This window comes from Triticum dicoccoides, chromosome 5A (assembly GCF_002162155.2).
Source record: "Triticum dicoccoides isolate Atlit2015 ecotype Zavitan chromosome 5A, WEW_v2.0, whole genome shotgun sequence".
Lineage (NCBI taxonomy): Eukaryota > Viridiplantae > Streptophyta > Magnoliopsida > Poales > Poaceae > Triticum > Triticum dicoccoides.
In genome coordinates this window covers 503,716,674-503,733,090 of record NC_041388.1, presented here as the reverse complement: position 1 = coordinate 503,733,090, position 16,417 = coordinate 503,716,674, and positions in this window count along the sequence as shown.

Below are 16,417 nucleotides of genomic sequence, written 5' to 3'. Positions count from 1 at the left end.
GTTCTTGTTGGTGAGAAACCTGTTCCAAAGCTTTCGGGCGAACTCTCCGGACTAGTGGATTATATGACTTAAATCGTCTCCATCTGGAGGTCGGACATAAGTCCCTTGAAAATTGGCCCGGAAAGAGTCCTCGAGCTCCTCCCAACTTCCAATTGAGTTTTCGGGGAGGCTTTTCAGCCAGTGCCTAGCTGGCCCTTTAAGCTTGAGGGGCAAGTATTTGATGGCATGGAGATCGTCTCCACGAGCCATATGGATGTGGAGGATGAAGTCCTCTATCCAGACTCGAGGGTCTGTGGTTCTGTCGTACGCCTCTATGTTCACCGGTTTGAATCCCTCTGGGAATTCGTGAACCAGCACCTCATCAGTGAAACATAAGGGGTGTGCGGCACCCCTGTATTGGGATGCGCCATGGTGTTCGGACGGTTGTAGTATTCGGTGTTGGTTGTGTACCGTAGCGCGCTTCCTAGATCCATAGATAGATCTGGTCGTGCTGGATTTTTGATGCAAGTTCTCACGTAGATCGTGTGTTGACTTATGCGTGACTTTGTTAGCTGCTCTATCGCGTTCACAGGGTGGTGGATCCGTCCTGTTGGCCGTATCACTTTTCGGTTGTATGGGCTTGAAGGCCTCATCGTCGAATTCCGGTAATATCTTGCGCCTTGGATAGCTATTTGGGTGGTAAATTCCACCATACTTTGTTACTTTGTTCCACTTGCTGTTGAGCGTATTTTGTGCGACCTTGATCCTTTGCTTCTATTTCTTCAGGCTTCTCGTTGTGGCAATAAGCCATATGCGGAGGTTCTCTTGCTCCAAGTGTGTTTCCGGGATGATGGGTGCATATTTGTCCGGACTGTTTTCTTCCCTAGACGGGTATTGATGAGGCAAATCTTTGACGTCATCGTGTTTGGATGTTGGATCCGTACTATGTATGCAGTTTGCATCTTGATCGCGTTCTGCCACCGGGGTGGTGCAGTTGTCGTCTCTTTTGCTGTGGCGGGACTTAGAGCGGCACCGCTGATGTCGGCGCTTGGGTTGCTTCTTGGAGGGGTCATCCTCTGCTTTCCCATCGCCATTGGCTTCGTTGGGGGTGTCCACCATGTATATGTCACATGAGGAGGTGGCGGTCCAGTGCCCCGGGGGCGGTGGATCCTGTTCGTCTCCGGCTTCGTCGTCCATACCGTCGAAGTCTTCGGAGCCGAAGTCGAGCATGTCGGTTAAGTCGTTGACAGTGGCTACTAAGTGGGTGGTGGGTGGGCAGTGAATTTCTTCGTCGTCCGCATCCCATTCTAGCCGGACATAGTTCGGCCAAGGTTCTCCTGATAGGGGGAGAGACCTTAATGAATTTAGCACATCCCCGAAGGGTGAGTGCTGAAAGATGTCCGCGAAGGTGAACTCCATGATCGGCGCCCAGTCAGACTCGACGGGCACGGATATGAGTGGCTCGGAGTCTGTGGCCGGAGATGAATCCAGTGGTTTGGCGACATGGCTCTCGTAAGGGGTGAAGTCAGTATCCGGCTCTATCGCCATTGAGAGTGCGGCCTCCTTGGCGGGGTCCATCCCTCCGCTCTCGGATGGTGCAACTTGCTACGGATTAAAGGCAGGAGTAGCTGCAGATGCGTTCTCCCGAACACTGTCCGACGGTAGAGTTACGTCATGCTTGTCACGACTGCGCGGCGCGTCCGGCATGGGCTCGAATCCGTCGAAGATCAAGTCTCTGCGGATATCGGTCGTGTAGTTCAAGTTTCCAAATCTGACCTGATGGCCAGGGCGTATCTCTCAATCTGCTCCAGATGGCCAAGCGAATTGGCCCGCAGTGCAAAGCCGCCGAATATGAAGATCTGTCCGCGGAGGAAAGCCACACCCTGGACCGCATCGCTAGCGATGATCGAAGGAGCCATCAAGACTTATGGTGACGACACAAAGGAAATCTCAATGAAAGCACCAACGTCGGTGTCAAAACCGGCGGATCTCGGGTAGGGGGTCCCGAACTATGCGTCTCTGGTGGATGGTAACAGGAGGCAGGGGACGCGATGTTTACCCAGGTTCGGGCCCTCTTGATGGAGGTAAAACCCTATGTCCTGCTTGATTGATATTGATGATGTGAGTAGTACAAGAGTAGATCTACCACCAGATCAGAGAGGCTAAACCCTAGAAGGTAGCCTATGGTATGATTATATGTTGTCCTACGGACTAAAACCCTCCGGTTTATATAGACATCGGAGGGGGCTAGGGTTACACAAGGTCGGTTGCAAAGGAGGAGATATACATATCCGTATTGCCTAGCTTGCCTTCCACGCCAAGTAGAGTCCCATCCGGACACGGGAAGAAGTCTTCAATCTTGTATCTTCATAGTCCAACAGTCCGGCCAAAGGATATAGTCCGGCTGTCCGAAGACCCCCTAATCCAGGACTCCCTCAGTTCATTTCCCTGGGTACGCATGCCCTAATGTGCATGTCCGAATTGCGAAAAGAGACGCAGGCTATAAACATATGGGGGCATGTGTCATATTAAATAAAAGTCATGTTTTATTCACCGACCGAATATTCTCTTAAGAACGCTAGCTTTCGGCTTCACCCAGTCTGAGGTACACATCCGGCTGACTCGGTAGTAGCAATCACAGAGGTGCTACCCTTATGCCCTAGCCTAATTAACGGGAACGTAGGGCATAAATACAAGAGCCAGGCAACCCAGCTTAGCCAAAACTTAAGTCATATCGATGCATATAATGGTGAAAAAAGGTCCATGCGGAAGAATAACACATGTGTGGGGCATAAAGCCCGGAAAAATAATGTGCGCGGTTAGCGCGTCAAGATTGTGTAACCAAGACACAAGTTTAGAAGTTTAGGGCCTTGATGAGAAGAAAAAAAAGAGAGAAAGAGAGAACAGGCAGATATGCAAAAAATTGACGGAGGTAAGGAGATGAAGATAGAGTCTGGCGCTAGGCATAGAATCTTCGAAGTCTGGCTGCGTTCCATGGGTTTGGCTCGAGTCGATTTTCCGATGCGTCCCGCAGACGGTACGCTCCACCGGTCAGAACCTGGTCAATAATGAAGGGACCTTCCCATTTGGGCTTGAGATTGTTCTTTTTCTTCTCCGGCAGGCGTAGAATTAGTTCACCAACATTATAGGTTTTGGCCCGCACTTCTCTGCTTTGATACCTTCGAGTCTGTTGCTGAGAGAATGCGGAACGGGCTTTTGCCACATCACGCACCTCCTCCAAGCATCCAAACTGTCCTGCCGATCGAGCTCGGCCTCTCTTTCTTCGTACATGCGCACTCGAGGTGAGTCATGAATTATGTCACAAGGCAGAACCGCCTCAGCGTCGTACACCATAAAAAACGGTGTGTATCCGGTAGTGCGATTTGGCATGGTCCGCAGCCCCCATAGTACGGAGTCGAGCTGCTCTACCCAGTGCGTGTTTGATTCCTTTAAGGACCGCACTAATCTGGGTTTAATGCCGCTCATGATAAGACCATTCGCTTGCTCGACTTGACCATTAGTTTGCGGGTGATAGACATAAGCATAATCGAGCTTGATGCCCATGTTGCTGCACCAAAGTTTCACCTCGTCGGCTATAAAGTTCGTGCCGTTGTTAGTGATGATGCTGTGGGGGACGCCATAACGGTGTACGACCCCGGATATGGAGTCTATCACTCGTCCGGATTCAGCCGTTTTGACAGGTTTGGCTTCTATCCATTTGGTGAATTTATCCACCATGACCAGTAAGTATTTTTTCTTATGGGTTCCCCCTTTAAGGGGTGCGACCATATCAAGCCCCCAGACCGCAAAGGGCCAAGTAATGGGTATCGTTTGGAGAGCGGTAGGCAGCATATGGCTTTGGTTTGCAAAAAGCTGGCAACCGATGCAATGTTGGACCATATGCTGCGCATCTGCCCGGGCCGTCGGCCAATAGAAACCTGTACAGAAGGCATTGCTTACAAGGGCCCGGGCTGCGGTGTGATGGCCGCCGAGTCCGGCATGGATTTCTGCCAAAAGCTTCCGCCCTTCCTCTTCGGAGATGCACCTTTGAAGGACTCCGGTAGTGCTTTTCTTATAAAGCTCTCCCTCGTTGACCTTGTAGGCTTTAGATCGCCGCACTGTGCAGCATGCCTCATTTTGGTCCTCGGATAGTTACTGCCTGGTTAGGTAGGACGGGAATGGTTCTGTCCACGGGGCAATGACGGCGATTATTATGTGGGCTGAAGGTGTTATTTCGATGGCAGAGCCTCCGATTGTGTCAGAGTGTTCAGTATCTGGTGTTGTGGCCGGGTCTGGACTATTGTTGCTGGTGTCCCCTTCCCATGCCACGGATGGCTTAAACAGTTTTTCCAGGAAGATGTTAGGTGGGTCAGGGTCGCGTTTAGCGCCGATACGGGAGAGGATGTCTGCCGCCTGGTTGTTTTCCCGAGCCACATGGTCGAATTCAAGCCCCTCGAACCGAGCTGACATTTTGAGGACGGCATTGCGATATGCTGCCATTTTTGGATCCTTGGCATCTAAGTCTCCATTTATTTGGGATATTGTGAGGTTCGAGTCCCCACGCACCTCCAGGCGTTGAATGCCCATGGAAACTGCCATCCAGAGACCGTGTAATAGGGCCTCGTATTCGACTGCGTTATTGGAGTCTGTATATAGTATTTGGAGTATGTATTGCACTGTATCTCCGGTGGGGGACGTCAGGACGATGCCAGCCCCCAGACCAGCCAGCATTTTAGAGTCGCCGAAGTGCATGATCCAATTGTAGTATGCGTCGTACTCTTTAGGGAGTTCAGCTTCTGTCCATTCGGCTACGAAATCGGCCAGTACTTGCGACTTAATGGCTCGCCGTGGTTTATATGTTATGTCGAACGGGAGGAGCTAGATAACCCATTTGGCAATCCGGCCCGTGGCATCGCGGTTGTTTATCATGTCGTTGAGTGGTACTTTGGAGGCCACCGTAATTGAACACTCTTGAAAGTAGTGTCGTAGTTTCCGGGATGTTATGAAATATTGCGTATGCTATCTTTTGATAATGTGGGTACCGTGATTTGCATGGAGTGAGGACGGTGGATACATAATATACCGACTTTTGAAGTGGGAATTTATGTCCGTCCGTCTCCCGTTCGACGACTAGCACTGCGCTTACAACTTGCTGAGTTGTCGCTATATATAATAGCATTGGTTTGCCGACATTTGGTGCGGCCAAGATTGGGTTGGTGGCTAGTATGGCTTTTATTTCTTCCAATCCGGCCGTGGCTGCGTCCGTGCACTCGAAGTGTTCAGTGCGCCGAAGAAGGCGATAAAGGGGGAGTGTCTTTTCTCCTAATCGGGAGATAAAGCGGCTTAAAGCCGCGACACATCCAGTTAACTTCTGGATTTGCTTGAGGTCAGTTGGGATAGCCAACTGCAAAAGAGCCCGGATTTTGGCCGGATTTGCTTCAATTCCTCTGCTGGAGACGATAAAGCCCAGGAGCTTTCTGGCGGGTACGCCGAAAATGCATTTTTCTGGATTGAGCTTAATGTCGTATGTTCGGAGATTGTCGAACGTGAGCCTCAAGTCGTCTATTAAGGAGTCAACATGTCTGCTTTTAACGACCACATCGTCGATGTATGCCTCCACTGTTTTGCCGATCTGCTTTTCCAGACATGTCTGAATCATGCGTAGATACGTTGCGCCGGTTGAGCCCAAAGGGCATTCTGTTGAAACAGAAGGGGCCGTATGGAGTGATGAATGCCGTTGCGGCTTGGTCGGACTCCGCCATCTTAATTTGGTGGTAACCAGAGTATGCGTCGAGGAAGCACAATGAGTCGTGTCCTGCGGTAGCGTCGATAATTTGATCGATGCGAGGGAGGGGGAAGGGATCCTTTGGGCAAGCCTTATTAAGGTCCTTGAAGTCGACGCATAGGCGCCAGGATTTGTCCTTCTTTGGCACCATCACCAGGTTTGCTAGCCAGTCCGGATGCTTTATTTCTCTAATGAATCCGGCCTCCAGTAATTTGGCTAGCTCCTCTCCCATGGCTTGTTGCTTAGGTTTGGAGAAGCACCGAAGAGTCTGGTTGACCGGCTTGAATCCTTTTAGAATGTTAAGGCTATGCTCGGCCAGCCTGCATGGAATTCTGGCATGTCTGAAGGATGCCAGGCGAATATGTCTCAATTCTCGCGTAGAAACTCCCGTAGTGCGGCGTCTACGGCGGGGGTTTAACTGTGCCCCAATGGATGCCGTTTTTGTGGGGTTCGTTGGATGGACTTGGAATTTGACTATTTCATCTGCTGGTTTAAAGGAGGTGGACTTGGATCTTTTGTCTAGTATCACGTCATCCCTGTCCACTGTGGAGCGCAGCGCGGTTAACTCCTCCGCCACAAGGGCTTCGGATAATGCCTCAAGGGCTAGTGCAGCTGTTTTGTTCTCGGCGCGGAGTGCTATGTCCGGATCACTAGCTAGAGTGATGATTCCATTGGGTCCGGGCATTTTGAGCTTCATGTACCCGTAATGGGGTATGGCTTGAAAAATCGTGAATGCATCCCGCCCTAGAAGGGTGTGGTATCCGCTACTGAATGGGGCCACTTGGAATGTGATTTCTTCGGACCTGTAATTCTCCGGAGTGCCGAATACCACATCTAGTGTGATTTTCCCAGCGCAACGTGCCTCCCGACTGGGGAAGATTCCTCGGAAGGTCGTGCTGCTTTGCTCAATATGGTTGCTGTCTATTTCCATTTTTTGAAGAGTCTCCTCATAAATGAGGTTTAATTCGCTGCCGCCGTCCATGAGCACTTTAGTGAGTCGAAAGCCGTCCACAATTGGACTGAGGACCAAAGTGGATGGTGGTCGGGCTGTTCGGAATTTAGGTTCGTCACTGGCATTGAAGGTGATAGCCGTGTCGCTCCATGGATTTATTGCTGCCACGCGGCAGACTTCGGCAAGGCCGCGGAGTGCTCGCTTACACCTATTATTTGAGCGAAGGTCTCGGAGACCGTTAATACCGTATTGTTGTCCACGGGAAGGTGTTCTGAGGTATTTTGGATGAGGAGATCCTCACCGCTCTTGGCCGCCTGCCGGAGTACCCAACATGCTCTAAGGATGTGTGTTGATATGGTATCCGCTGTACTATGAATTTTGCAGGGCCCATTAATCCATCCCTCCAATACGGTTCCACGCCCTGTAGTGGGCTTTTGCTTCTTTGTAATTGAGTCCGGCGACTTATGAGAGTGCACCCTTTTAGTTCGGACAGGGGGTTTTGTCCAAGCCGGATTATCCCAAAATTGTGTTTGGGTTTTCCAAGCACTTTCCATCACACAGTATTTCCGTACTATGGCCACCAAGTCAGCGAAGTGTGCTATGTCACAATGATTTATGGCATTGAGGATTCCCTTGTCCGTGCAATTGTTGCAAAAGAACGAAATTGCATCTTCCTCGCGACAGTCCTTGACCTTGTTCATTACAAGGAGGAATCTGGCCCAATAGTGATGTACTGTCTCTTGGGGCGCTTGCCTAATGTGGGAAAGATCGTTGGTATCTGGGTGGGTGGGTGGATTTAAGTCCAGACCTTGACCCAATCTGAGATCCCGGGGCAGGGGAGTTTCCGATCTTGGAAGTTCGGGCTCCAGGATGTTGCCTGGCGGGTTCAGTATGGGACCTGATTCTAGGTTCAGAGTTAGGGCGATGTCCTCCCATGAGCGGGTATCCGGCTCGAAGAGCTCGGGAATCCAGACATAGTTCATCCTCAGGATAGAGGGAGAATCGCCGCATTGCTCCTCCACCACCGCTATCTGATGGGTGACCGGCGGAGAGTTAATCTCCCTTTGGTCGGCTTTGAGCCCGATCCGATCGTAGTCCGTAGCGACTCCCAGAGCAGCGATGTGATCCAAGAGCTCGTTTAAAGACGAGAGCTCCATTGGATCCATCTGCTCAGCGAATTTCGAGCTGATGTGGAGGCTATTTTCGATGACCAAATAAGTCATCGTCGGTGCAGCGACCGAGCGAGCGGTCATTACGAAGCCGCCTAGTCAGAGAGTTTGGCCTACAGCCAGGGCTCCCCCAGAGGTGATGTTGTCCTTGACAACGAGATGAGCCATCCCCCTTATGATGACGACACAGTGGAACTCTCAATGAAAGCACCAATGTCGGTGTCAAAACCGGCGGATCTCGGGTGGGGGGTCCCGAACTGTGCGTCTAAGGCGGATGGTAACAGGAGGCAAGGGACACGATGTTTACCCAGGTTCGGGCCCTCTTGAATGGGGTAATACCCTACGTCTTGCTTGATTGTTCTTGATGATATGAGTATTACAAGAGTTGATCTACCACGAGATCGTAGAGGCTAAACCCTAGAAGCTAGCCTATGATATGATTGTATGTTGTCCTACGGACTAAACCCTCTAGTTTATATAAACACGGAGGGGGCTAGGGTTACACAGAGTTGGTTACAAGGGAGGAGATCTACACATCCGTATTACCTAGCTTGCCTTCCACGCCAAGGAGAGTCCCATCCGGACACGGGACGAAGTCTTCAATCTTGTATCTTCATAGTCTAACAGTCCGGCCAAAGGATATAGTCCGGCTGTCTGGAGACCCCCTAATCCAGGACTCCCTCAGTGTCCCTTCCGACAAGCTGCTGGGTTTCCTCGTGTCACGCAGAGAAACCGAGGCGAACCCGGAGAAGATCAAGGCCATCGAGAACATGAGCCCACCGCAGACACTCAAGGAAATGCAGTAGCTGGCTGGTCGGGTGACTGCATTGGGGCGCTTCATCTCCAAGCTGGGAGAGCACGCCTTACCCTTCTTCAAGCTAATGGAGAAGAAGGGCCCGTTCAAGTGGACTCCTGAGGCCGACCGAGCCTTCCAAGACCTGCAGAGATACCTGACCAGCCCTCCAGTGATGGTGGCGCCACGGCCTCTCGAGCCTCTAGTACTTTATCTTGCCGCCACCCTATACTCCGCCAGCGTTGTGCTAGTGGCGGTTCAGGAGGAGCACCTGGCCAAGAGCGCGCTGCGCCAAGCTACGTCACCAGCCGAGATGACGCAAGATCAGGAAGGTGCAACAAGAGCCTAAGCGGCAGCAATAGAAGACCAAGCTCGGCAGAATGACACCGTAGAGATTCCCACAAGCGATCAGGCGCCAGGGGTCCCACCACCTCAGGAGGCACCCCAGCTTGCACAAGATGCGAGCCCCACCAACATGCCGGTCCTTGTCGAGCACCCGGTGTATTTCGTCAGCACGGTGTTGAGGGACGCGAGGGCATGATATCCCATGCCTCAGAAGCTCCTGCTCACGCTCCTGGTGGCCTCGCGCAAGTTGCGGCACTAATTACAGGGCCACCCTATCAAGGTCGTCTCGGCCTACCCATTGGAGAGGGTGCTCATGAGCCCCAACTCCGCTGGAAGGGTCGCTGAGTGGAACATCAAGCTGCAGGCGTTCTAGTTGGAGTTCAGCACCACCACGGTCATCAAGGGAGCTGCGCTCGCTGATTTTGTGGCGGAATGGACGGATGCCCCGGCACTTGAAGTGGGCGAGGACCGATCTACCTTGCCAGGAAGTGAGGCGCCCGACGGATGGGTCATGTATTTTGATGGTGCCTTCGCGCACCAGGGTGCGGGGGCTAGAGCAGTACTCATCTCGCCCACGCAGGACAAGCTCTACTACGCTGTGCAGCTCTATTTTTAGCAGGGCGAGAAGGTCTCCAACGACATCGCAGATTACGAAGGCTTCATAGCTGGCTTGAAGGCCGCGGCAGCTCTAGGGGTAAAGCGCCTCACCATTAGGGCGACTCACAGCTCCTAGTCAACTTCTCCAACAAAGTATATGAGCCAAAGGATGAGCACATGGAATCATACCTCACAGAGGTACGTAAGATGGAAAAGTAGTTTCTAGGTCTGGAGGTGCAGCATGTGCCCCGTGGCACCAACAAGCAAGCCGATGACATCGCCAGGTGGGCATCCAAGCGGCAGCCCCAAGAGCCTGGCATCTTCGAGGAGCGGCTCTTCAAGCTGTCAGCGACGCCACCACTTTCAAGCACGGCACGGCCCCGGGAGGAGCTCCCACAACCGCCTGCCACGGGAGCCCTAGCCTGTGGCCCAACCTCAGGAGCTTGCTTGCTCTTGGCGCTCGAGCCCTAAGAGGGATGTTGGACCAAGGAATTCAAGGAATATCTTATGCAAGGGGCGTTACCGGAGAAGGAAGAGGACGCAGAGCGCGTGGCCCGGCAAGCCATGGCATACTGCATCCAGGACGGTGAGTTGTACAGGAAGCGGCCAAATGATGTTTTGCTGCGTTGCATTTCCAGGGACCAAGGGAAGGAGTTGCTGATCGACATACACGGCGGGGACTGCGGACACCACTCGTCGTTATGGACTCTCATAGGAAAGGTGTTCCGCAGTGGATTCTACTGGCCCACGGCGCTCAACGACGCAGCTGAGCTGGTAAAGTCATGCGAAGCTTGCCAGTTCCACGCCAACCAGATCCATTAGATAGCTCAGGGCCTCCAGACTATACCGCTCACATGGCCGTTCGCGGTCTTGGGGCTAGATATCTTGGGCCCATTCCCTCGAGCACCAGGGGGGCTACCGCTACCTCTATGTCGCCATCGACAAGTTCACCAAGTGAACGGAAGTGGAAGCCGTCCGCACCATCCCAGCTGGTTCCGCGGTTAAGTTCATCAAGGGCCTCATGAGCCATTTCGGGGTCCCCAATCGCATCACCACCGACAATGGCTCAAAGTTCACCAGTAAACTCTTCAAAACATAATGTGCTAATCTTGGAACACATATCTGCTATGCTTCGGTGGCACACCCCAGGAGCAATGGCCAGGCTGAACGTACCAACGCGGAGGTCTTGAGACGCCTCAAGACTAGGACCTTCAAGAAGAAGCTCGAGGCCTGCGGCAGGGGCTGGCACAACGAGCTCCAGTTTGTGATGTGGTCCATTCGCACCACCGCCACTAAGCCAACGGGAGAGACCCCATTCTTCCTCTTCTACGGAGCCGAAGCGGTCCTCCCTCATGAGGTCAAGCATCGCTCCGCACGGGTCCTGGCGTTTGATGAAACACAGCAGGACGCCATGCGGGGGATGGACCTCGTACTGGGGTAGGAATGTCACCGCGAAGCTGCACTAAGGGCGGCAAGGTACTAGTAGGCACTACGGCGATACCACTGTCGCAACATCCGCTCTAGGATGCTCAAGGCAGGCGACCTCGTCCTGAGGCAGGTCCTCTCCAGGGAAGGGTTGCGCAAGCTCTCACCCATGTGGGAGGGCCCGTTCAGGGTCGTCCATATCTCCAGGCCTGGCGCCGTGCGCCTGGAGATACAGGACGGGGTGCCCATCCAGAATGCCTGGAACATCCAGCACCTCAGGAAGTTCTACCCATGAAGCAAGGCCTAGTGCGTGTGAAGAAAGGCCCAGTGCATGTGAAGCAAGGCCCAGTGCCTGTGAGGAAAGGCCCAATGCATGTGAAGCAAGGCCCAATGCCTGTGAAGAAAGGCGTAGTGCCTGTGATGAAGGCCCTTGTGCCTGTGAAGAATCCCCACCCATGACACTCTCATGTAATAATGAGTGGGGCTGTACACGCCCCGGAGTCTCAGGAGTGCCGCCCTCGGGCCTCGGGGGCTCCCTCCCACGCTTAGTGGCAGCACTTAGCTCCGCGCTGGTGAGAAGACATGAAGACTAGACTAGGTGCCGGACGCGGCTTTTCATTTTCTTTCCGTAATTGGATCGCCTTCTCTTAATCGAAGTTTGCTTCTGGTGTTCCTTGCTGACTTGGTTCCGTCGCCTTTTGCAGCCTTTTCTGAATCTAGTTCGCTTATGTTCTCTCTCTCGCATACCTCATGAGGGGGCTAGGCAGGTGCCTTCGCGAGGGTTTCTTCCTCCTGTGTTGGTCCTTCTCTCTGCCTTCGGTCTGCTTTCTCGCGAGGCACCCTCGTTCGAGCCCACAAGCCGGCACATCTCTCCTAATCCGTGCCCCTTGGGTACCGCGGTATGAAGCACTGGGTCAAGGCTCGGGTGAGCAATAAGTCTCCTAGTGAGACTCCTAACTAATTCTTTGCAGTTCCTGAGCAACCACTAAGCCAAGATGGGAACGAGGAAACAAGTGCCTCATGAAGAAGAGGCTGCCCCGAACGCGCCAGGCTAAGTTATCTCCGCACAAAATAACGACACAACACGGAAATAACAAGCATAACGTAATGATTGAGGAATCACAGTTCTATACACGCCCCTCCGGGCCCATACTGGTTTCATTTTTGATACAGGAAAGGAAAGAGGAACAAAACAAAAGTGGCGTTGCCACGAACCACGGAGGCAGGCCTCCAGCGACGTCCCGAGCTCAGTCGGATCCCTCCTCGCGCTTCACGGAGGCGCGGCAACGAGACGACCCGCTACCACCTTCAAAGCGAGCGCGGCGGCGTGGCGGCTGGTTGTAGCCGCCGTTGCTGGAGCTTCCGCCAAGAGAAGAGGCACCATAGCTGGACGAGGCGCGGCCGGCGGGGTCGCCCTCGTCGCGGCCATCGCTGAGATCGAGCACCTCCTCGCCGTCGTTTGTCTCGGGGCAGCACCCAGCGCGGTGACCATCTTCCCCAAACACCCTCACGTAGAGGGTCGCATCACCGTCATACTTGAAATGGAGGGTGCACCACCTACCCAGGCCACGCGCGCGGGCGAATGTCTCCCAACCACGGGCAAGAGCTATGTTGCCCGCGGCGGAGACTTCTACCGCGACCCAGGAGGCCCTGCTGTAGCAGCCATCCGCCTGCAGCGAGAGCCCGCCTGGACCAGAGGCGGGCAGCTCGTCGACGAAGAAGCACGGAAGCTAAAGCCAGTTGCCGGTCGGATCCTCCAACCAGACAACGAACTCCGACAGCACCTCTGCCGAGTGGAAGCGTGGCCGGAGAGGCCGCGCAACCACGTCACATCTCACCACATCAACGGGGATGCCGCGACCGGAGCGACCCCCACCACGCGCAGCGACGCCACCCCGGGAGTGGGGGGCCACGGCGGGAGTCGTGGTGTGTTTGCGGGTATGGCTGCGTCCCCGCTTGGCCGCCGGGGAGCCGGGCACCTCGCGAGGGGCATTTCCTTTATCCGCGGTGGAGAACCTCTTTGACGGCGCCATTAGAGCAGAGGAGGAAGAAGCATGCGGAATGGGAAGAAGTGGGGGATGGGGGCTCCGCCCCCTTCCTCATTTATAGCAAGAGAAGGCCAACCAGCGCCCCCCACGATCACAGGTAATGATGGTTTTCCTTGCATGTCGCAGGGACTTGTCAAGTCGGGCGATTGCTGAGGCGGCATGGGGAAGCGGAGATGCCCATGTCCAATCAATCGCCACGCGTCAACCGAGGCCGTAGGCTTTTGGGGCCCGCGGCGCTCCGCGCTTGACCTTTGCTTTGCCTCGAAGCCAAGCCCGAGCGCGCCTTGGGCGCGGGGGCTACTGTCGGTGTTCTGGGAACGGGGGTCCCCAGACTTGCCTGCTTGCGGCCCACGACGTGGCTGAGCTAGTAGGCCCGTACGGCCCATCATCATCGACAAGGCATTCAAGACCCTTGCGAGGGGCCAAGCCTAGCGAGGCTGACAACGCAAGACCTCCTCAGGAGCGGCCTCACCAGGCAGGCTCGCGAGGGGCGGAGAGATCAAGGCAGGGCAAACCACATGAGGTTCTCATGACGTGAGCCATGACAATTGAGACCAGGCGGGCACCAGGCGGGTACCAACACACGCGACGTCCTTGTTTCTTCTTTGGTGCCAAGGGGGCAAGCGCAGGCGTGGAGTACCAAGGCATCAAGCAAAGGTTTCCATATCGGTGCAACGAGACCAAGACCAGCAGGACGGCGAGACGGAGGTCACCATGGAGCCCAAGACGGCGTCATCACCAGAGCCTTTTGCAGGCGAAGACCGCTTTTGTCAGGATAATCTGTACTAGTTGTCCCCTTTCAAATTGGCCGTTGTTGCCTCCCCTCCTGCTCAATATTTGGGGAGAGGACCAGGGCCTATATAAGTAGAACTAGCCACCAAAGAGGGAGGACGGATCCAAGATCATCTCACCCACACATGTTCGCCAAGCACAAGAACACCTCAACCTCAGGAGGTTGTTCTTCCCCTTGTACTGTTCATCATCATCCCAAGAGGTAATCCACCACACTAGAGTAGGGTATTACACCACAATGGTGGCCTGAACCAGTATAAATCTTGTGTCTTTCTGTGTTGTGAGTTCGTCGAGTTCGCTCACGAGATCTTAGAGAGCTAGGGCGTGGATCGATAGGGAGAAAACCTTCGCGCGCAACCTAGTGTTCGAACCTCGAGGGTTTTGCCAAAACCCGTGATTCGACAGATGATTACTATGGAACAGCGTTACCAAAAGAACAAGTCTCTTAGCAGAACTATGGAACATCGTTAACTCCTGGACAAGACCCATAAGAGATCAGCATGAATATAAAGTGAAATGTGATAATCTATTTTCCATGCTTAGATGAATAAAAAAGCCATAAATGTTGCACACAAGTAAGATGAGGGTACAACCTATCTGGCCTCCATCCATAGGAGTGAGCATCATGTGCTGACTTGTCGATGGTCCTGCAGTTGTTGTGGCTGTCCATGTTGGGCACGCGCATTCGATGTAGGGAACTATTGAGTGGGGACTATAGCTCCCTTCTGGTGTATGCTTCCCTTGTTGGAGCAGCTGTGGTGAGAAGGAAGACGGTGTGGCTGTAGATGCAGAAAACACATAATGGTAAGAATGACACATATCTCTGATCTAAAGAAATACCCTAAGAGATCAAAAGTAAGGTACAAGAGTGGTCACGCGTCTGTTGACTGAAGAATAAATTGGGGTCAAACGATTTTATTTTATTTTGGTACTGTCCGATCTACGCCGGATGGCTTGATGGACGTCTTGTGCCTCCCGGCTGACACTGTTCAGAATCTTCCCCGTAGAACCAGCGACCATCGGCAGATCAGTCTGCCTCTGCCGTCCGTGGCCGCGACAGCTCCGACCAAAACCCCGCTCCCCGCCCCACCGCACTGTCGTGGTTGCCTCGCTCCCAGCCAATCCAGAAAGACTCGTCGTCATCTAGATCTGTTGGCGGTAGTACCTTCAACCCACGCAACTCTAAGATAGCCATCTAAGCGCTGCCGAGTCGGTGAGTCCGGCACGGTTGTGGTGGCTACCGGCGGCGGGAAAGCAGAGATGTCGCGACGGTCGATGGCTACGGAGAAGTAGCGACGGGGTCCTGGACGGATCCGAAGTTGGAGCCGCTCTGGTGCTGTGCACAACGGCGAGAGTGAATCAGCTCCGGTATGGTCCACGCGACCATCGTCGAGGCAGCTCCAGCAGCACGGAGTAAGAGGCACACATCCCAGTGCACGACAGCAAACACACAACGTCTCTGGCATGGGGGAGGAGTGCAGCGGTGAATTTGGTGCAATGGGGGCGCCATGGAGGAGGGGCTGAGGTTTCACGCTTGGTGAGAAGGGAGCTTCCGTGGAGAAGGTGATTTGGCGCCCACGAGGTCTGAATGGGGAATTGGGAGGGGGAACCATGTCTTACGGACCCATTTGTTTGAAATGTGGGGGGAGTTACAGTTCTACCCCTGCCTTTAGGCTTCTGGGCATGTGTCCATGTACTGAGGGTCGGGGATAGTAGAATAACTTTGCTTCTCCCAAATAGTAGGCGCAAGCGATTTCGGGCGAGGGGCGTGTTTTGAAATAGTGGGCACGAGCGATTTCGGGCGAGGAGGGCGTGTTTTGAAATAGTGGGCGCGAGTGATTTCGGGCGAGGAGTGCGTATTTTGAAATAGTCGGCGCGAGCGATTTCGGGCAAGGAGAGGGTGTTTTGCCGCCCATGGTTTATGAATTATTCGGCACATGTCATTTCGGTCGAGGAGAAGGCGCGCTTGGATGAAGTTATGAACCTACCCTCGATGTACAACGGGCCAATTGATCTGTGTCCCACATAGGCCGGTAATTTCGTGTCTCCCATTTATTTGCTCGGGCAAATTCCACTGAGCAGAGGGTGTTTAGTGGTTCGTTCAAATTTTGGGAGAACGAGCATCCACGTCTACCTTACCAAGTCGATTCGAATCAAATTTTGAAATATTAGCTTGCCACTTCTTTTTTAGATGGAGAGATGATGCCTGGGACTAATGTGTTTTTACATGCTCGTTGCTAACAATTTACTATATGACAAATAGTTGACCCACTCAAAACGGGAATCAAACCCAAAATGAAATATCTCGATTCAATGAAATAGCTCATTCACCAGGTCAAAATAGTGTACTAAATTCAAAATTGAACACATCAATCAACTGACAGGTTGCACATTAGTATAGTACTCCATGAACATGTTGAAAGTCAAATTAATGAACTTGTTTGATACACATATCCCTGTTCATGTGTGGATTGCAGACAACATGTTCTCCAACTTAAATATTTGAATGCAAGTTTATATCGAAACATGGTT